Source organism: Pundamilia nyererei, unplaced genomic scaffold (genome assembly GCF_000239375.1).
Source record: "Pundamilia nyererei isolate P.nyererei 1_Seehausen unplaced genomic scaffold, PunNye1.0 scaffold00183, whole genome shotgun sequence".
Taxonomy (NCBI): Eukaryota; Metazoa; Chordata; class Actinopteri; order Cichliformes; family Cichlidae; genus Pundamilia; species Pundamilia nyererei.
The window spans coordinates 283,163-288,715 of NW_005187584.1; the positions used below are offsets into that span (position 1 = coordinate 283,163).

The 5,553-nt window shown below is 44.1% G+C and overlaps 1 long non-coding RNA gene across 1 annotated transcript in view; it reads right to left on the reverse strand.

Moving 5' to 3' along the window:
* The window catches only part of LOC102206328 (uncharacterized), a 9,170-nt gene extending 8,898 nt beyond the window's left edge, over nucleotides 1–272 (reverse strand). The window contains exon 1 of the long non-coding RNA XR_312074.1: nucleotides 213–272. This is a non-coding gene — a long non-coding RNA (uncharacterized LOC102206328). The remainder of the gene's footprint in view (nucleotides 1–212) is intronic.
* Nucleotides 273–5,553: the final 5,281 nt, after the last annotated feature.

Here is a 5,553-nt window from a genome sequence, read left to right on the forward strand (position 1 = left end):
CACCTTTTTAAACGGTAACTGTAACGGAATACAGTTACTCATATTTTGTATTTTAAATACGTAACGGCGGTACATGTATTCCGTTACTCCCCAACACTGGTTGGTGTTTCAGTGGAAATGCACACACACACACACACACACACACACACACACACACACACACACACACACACACACACACAGAGAGAGAGAGAGAGAGATAAAAAACAGACCTGACTTGTTGTGAATGGCAAACACAGCCAGCATCATCATAGCACGTTGCTTGTTTCAGTGTCTGATAGGAGGCAAACGTATAAAGACCCTGTGCTTTGTGCTCTCGACTGGATTCCCTGGCTGGTTTTGCAGCATAAGACTCCAAAAAGAGCTGGATAGCACACTGTTGTGTTGGCTTCATGAAATTCCAGTGGCCACTTGAAGCTGTGACCTTGCCTGACAAGGCTTGAAGATGTTGCTGATGATCTGAATATAAAGAACACTTATGACGATTGCTAGCTGCTCTCATGCAGGCGCTTCAATCAAAGACAGTAAAAACACATCACAGCTAAATGACTTGAAGTGTGAAACTCGCTGTTCTGAGTGAGTTTGAAGCAGGGTCCTCGTGCCTAATGTGGGCATGGATGGCAGTGCTCGAGCTCCAGGCTGATGGTGGACACTGAGGGTAACTGTCGAGGAGGACAAACTGAATTTTAATGCAATCAGGCTGTTTGTGCTGTAGTGTTCAGCATCAGCACAGATCAACTTTGAGTTAAGAGTCCTCTGTCACATTACTCACTCGCCTGCCAAATCTGAGCAACTCCTCATCACTGAGCTGACAGCAGGCCATAGTTTTTTCTAATCATGCAGGGTAATTAGTCTCGCTGGGGGATTTTTAATGCAAAAGTACAAACAGGATGAAGTGTGAAGTACTGGCATGTGTCTGCAACCTAAAATGATTCTTTTTGTTTTGAATTAAAGAGGAGAGGGTGCAGGACCTCGTGGGCTACTGAGTAAATGTGTCATTGTTGAAGAGGATTTTTCACATGAACACTCTGTTTACTTGGAAACGTGACAGGTGTCTTGGAAAAAAAGAACATCTTGAATTAAAAGTGACTTTTCCCCCTTAATCCTTGTATATTTATGAGTTTCTGCATCAGGGATCGCGAGCAGATGTCATTTCACCGAGGACAAATTCTGTCTTTGCTCCACACCTACAGAAATCAGCCCACAGCCAGGCCACCTGCAGAAGGCTTAAAGCGACTCCAGTATTGTCATCACTGAAAGTGGCAGGAGGGAAAAACAGGAGTGCTGCACAGAGGTTTATTCACTGATGTGGAATCTAATTGAGCACGACAGCACAGAAATATGTCACTGTAATGGAGATGAATTAGTCTTCCAAGTCCATCAACAACTATCAAAAAGGCACAGCACACTGACGAGCCCAGAGTCTGCACTGGGCAGACACGACTGTAGCTAATGTGCCACCTCCTCAATCATCATCACATTCAGTGGGTTTAGTGCTGGACAGTATGCAGATCTGTATCCCTTCAAAATCGTTCATGCTTGTTTTTAAACTTATTTTTTCTTCTTCTGGTGTCGAGATTTGTTGGGGATGTCTTTTCCGTTCCAGTCTTCTTTATTTTTATCTAAATCTCTGCGTGTCAGCCCCTTTGTTTTATTCATGCACATCTGTTTTCCCTTTCTTTGCTTTCAGACTCGCAGTGATAATATTTGCACAATTCTTCGAGCAGCATTTGCATGAATCATTTTGCTCAACTGCAAACCCACTGTTCAAAGTATTTTGTCACGAATATACAAGTGAGTATTTTTATTGAGGAGAAGGAGCCGTCTGACCCCAGCGTGATAAATAGACACCAGATGAAATGTGGCAGGTCCAGGAGAGCTGCGATGTGAGATTGTTCTGTGATGATTGAGAGCGCCGAGGAAAAAAAGGGCGCTCTAACCTGACGGGGCCGGCCTCGGTGGTTGACCGCTGCGTCATGCTCCCTCTTGGCACAAACAACAGCAAACATCCATCCACCCTTTTTCTGTTCCTGCTTATCTAGCACCGGGTCGCAAGGGGCTGCAGGATATCTGTGAGAGGTCAGCAGCCTGGAGGAACGAATATTTACACCCACAGGAAATGTAAAGACTTTTTATCAGAAATAATAAGTATTTGTTTCCAAGTGGACGGATAAGTTTGTATTTATTTTAAATTGTACACTCACCAGCCACTTTATTAGGTACACCTCGGGTTCAGTTGCTCATTAACAAAGAATGTAATATAATTATATATATATATATATAAAATATCTATAATTAGCCAATCACATCGGAGCAATTCAGTGCATTTAGGCATGTATGTCTAATTCAGGATTGAACTGAGCAGAAACAGGAATTGTTGGTTCTTATGGTGGATTCCTGAATTCCCAGTGAAGTTATTTGTGGAACAGCCACTCAGCTCGGACTTCCCACTAAAAAAGTCAAAGTAGCCCCACATGCCTAACACCAGCCACTGTTGTGTGTTTGTGACTCGTTGACTGAGCCAAACGCACAGTACTGACCATGAATGTGCAGCAGCTGTGTTTTTAAACGCACAAAAACATCTGATAAAGTGGCTGAGTGTATATTAACTATAGCAAAGCTAGTTCCTGTAGTTCATTGGTTCACACATTATTTCAGATGGCCGACAATATTTCTGGTTAAGATTCAAGATCAAGATGCAAGGTTGCTTGTTTGTCACATGCATAGTTATACAAGTACAACATGCAGTGAAATGTATGCTGGCACGCTCCTCGACGGTGCAATAGGGGAGAGAAGAACATTATTCTGTAAATATTAAGCCAGTTTTGTTGGGACACAGATGTCTTCAATCCTTAAAAACCCCAAAGAAACAACCCATGACAAACTAACACAGCACCTACAATGGATAACAATAAAGAAACACTGATATTGATGCGTATTTTAAAGATCCTGCGACAGACTGCCAACCTGTCCAGGTTGTGTGCCGTGCGGTGCCTTTTGCCCTCTCACAGCTGGGAAAAATCCCAGCCTTCATCCCCGTGAGTCTGAATCGGATTAAATGGTTATTAAATGGTTAGTTTGTTGGTTCATGATGGTTCATGTTTGCCTGTGTGAAATCAGCTACCTCTGTTGTTTATGATGGAAACACGGTAGCGCTCATGTGATGAGCTGGCAGCAGCAGGAGGGAGGGTTGGCTCTTGTGAACTCAGGCGACCGTTTGCTACTTCTGTCAGAGCAGATGATGGCTACACGTTTTTCAGCTTGCTGCTGTGACCCGGTGTGATCGCTATCTTGATGCCCTGAAGGCACGGCTTAAAAAAGCCACACACAGACAAGAATCCACAGTCACCCACCCACCCAGACATCATGCTTTTATTATTATAACTGAGAAGGTGAAAGCTCGTTCCGTAAGTTTTCCCGAACGTGTCTCTGAAACGTTTGGATCCTGACAGATTCCTGCCCGCTGGAACACGAGCGTCAAACATCCACAGTGAAAGTCACTGAGCTCGTGTTTGATTTCTGCCGTTTGAACAAATCCAACCATTTTTTCAGGCAGGATTAAAGAAGCAGTGATGTGGGAAGGGGTTTAATGTGGTATATTTAGCTAGTGTTGTTTAAACTTGGCCTTGAAATTGTTTTAGAAGCCAACGTGTAGTACCAGCAGTGTAGAAAGTAAAAATGCCCTGACCCCGTGTTCAAGTTTTCAGCATCTCCACTAAAATAGTTATCATGGTGCTCAGTTTTGGTGGAGCAAAAGAAGTATATGTTTTAACAATAAGACACACAAATCCTAATTGAGGCATTCACTCCATTCAGTCTTTGGTTCTTCCAACAAGCAAGTAATCCAGGCAGTCATTTCATTTCTGTGGCATCTTTATCATTGTTACTTATCTGGGAACATATATTGTTTCCTTGCACTTCATTTTCTCTTCATTGGAAGGTCTAATTTCCATTTATATTGCTACTTAATGCTCAGAGCGGCCCGTGGTGAGGTTAACTCGGGGAGCATCCTGACACAGCAGACGGCCCTCTGTGAGACAGCGCTGCTGACATGACTGACTGAATGTCAGCAGGCAGAGTAGGAGGTGTGTGTCTTCAAACACGAGTGTGCGTTTGAAGAGAAGGCAGATGCTAGTGTTTGCTATTCCACGTTTGCATTTGTAGTTAAGTGACGCGTGTTTGGCTGACAGCTTTTGGGTCAAAGGACTGAGAAGACATAAAGTTTTAATTTGAATTTGCCCATCGCTGCGCTGAGGTGAGATGTCTTCACAATACCCGCACTCAGTGGGAGGAGGACCAAAATATTGGTATGACCGTATAATACAATCTCGAAAAGTTGATTCAGGACGTAGCGTTTTGTGGGATAAACGTTTCATCATCATCAGGTGACGTCTTCAGTCTCAGCTGACTGCAGGTTTCAATCTTATAAACAGCACATTTGCATAATGACTGAAACCAGCCCACTGAAGGAACAATGGGCTGGGAGGTCAGGTCCTTAATCATAATTATGCAAATTCTCATGACCATTGATCAACAACCACTGACCAAAACCCACTGATCAATAACCATGAGTCCCGGTCACAGAGAGTTGGGGAATGGCTGCAATCACAGCATTGTAAGATGGTGACAGACGTACCCTTAGGCCCCTCCTCGATTCAGAGATGGTCTTTCCCTTTTCACGTAAATGGCCTCCTTGACTCCGCCCTCAAACCAGCGTTCCTCCCTGTCCAGGATGTTACATCCTCATCATTGAAAGAGTGTCCACTGGCCTGTAGGTGTAAACAGACTGCAGAGTCCTGGCCTGACGAGGTGGCTCTTCTGTGTTGTGCCGTCCTCTTAGCCAGAGGTTGTTTGGTTTCCCCGATGTATAAATCCTGGCAATCCTCCTGCACTCACCAGCGTACACTATGTTACTCTGTTTGTGTCGGGGGACCCGATCCTTGGGGTGGACCAGTTTTTGGCGCAGCGTGTTTTGGGGTTTAAAAGCCACAGCGACCCGGTGTTTAGAAAAAATGCGTCTCAACTGCTCCGATACTCCTGACACATATGGGAGGTTTTCGCTTAGGCAGTGGTTGTCCTTCTCTCCTGGATCAGCTGGAGCTTTCTTTAGGAGCCTTTCCAGCTTTGACAAAAGTCCAGCTGGGATAACCACATTTATTCAGGGCCTTCTTGATGTTCTTCTGCCTCCCTGGCTGCTGTGTCTGTGGGGATTGATCAGTGGTTGTTGACCAATGGTCATGAGAATTTGCATAATTATGATAAAGGAACTGACCTCCCAGCCCATTGTTCCTTCAGTGGGCTGGGAGGTCATTATGCAAATGTCCTGTTTATAAGATTGAAACCTGCAGTCAGCTGAGACTGAAGAAGGATGGGTGACGAAACATTTCTCCCACAAAACGCTACGTCCAGATGAACAGAATCAACTTTTGGAGATTTACTTTCCTGGATGACTGAGATGCATCAAGAGTATAATACAAGTTTGTTTCCTTTGTTTCTGTTGATTCACTGTAAATAAAAACAAAACAAATCATTTGTGAATGCTCTGAATCGGTT